Below are 572 nucleotides of genomic sequence, written 5' to 3' on the forward strand. Positions count from 1 at the left end.
AATACATATATACATGCATATGCTGGATTTTTTTCCTCTCTCTCTCGCATATTCCTGTAACGTTTTTAAAGGAAGGGGGTCATTCCTTGCTTATTGATTGCGTGGATGCTGGATGTGAAAATATATTATGTCTGCCTGTGCTTTGCTCGTCAGAGACTAAGGTAAGCCGGACTCAAATAGGCTATCACTTTGTGAATGGCGGAGTATATGTCCCAATGATTTATGACCATATGACTCCAATCTCGGTTCAAGAAGAGTTCACAAGCTTTAAGCTTCCTTCCACGCAGAGACTCTTTTGCAGCCCTCATCCAGGGCCCTTTTTCCCCCCCCCTGCTTTACAACTGGGGAGTTCTGGTTGGGGTGAAGCTCGCTTGTGGGGGGAGGGAAGAGGGAAATTTTAGGAATGTGTCTCTATTTTCCAGGCATATCCACCGCAAGACAGTCGCTGGGATCTGAGCTCTTTCTGAGCAGCCGAGCTATTGTTAAGGGCATGTTTAGAATATTTATTATTAATCATAATTTAAATTAAAAGCGGGGCTACGCTTGTTTTCGCTGGCTCTGAGAAATATACC

Source organism: Pterocles gutturalis, unplaced genomic scaffold (assembly GCF_000699245.1).
Source record: "Pterocles gutturalis isolate BGI_N339 unplaced genomic scaffold, ASM69924v1 scaffold44116, whole genome shotgun sequence".
NCBI lineage: Eukaryota > Metazoa > Chordata > Aves > Pterocliformes > Pteroclidae > Pterocles > Pterocles gutturalis.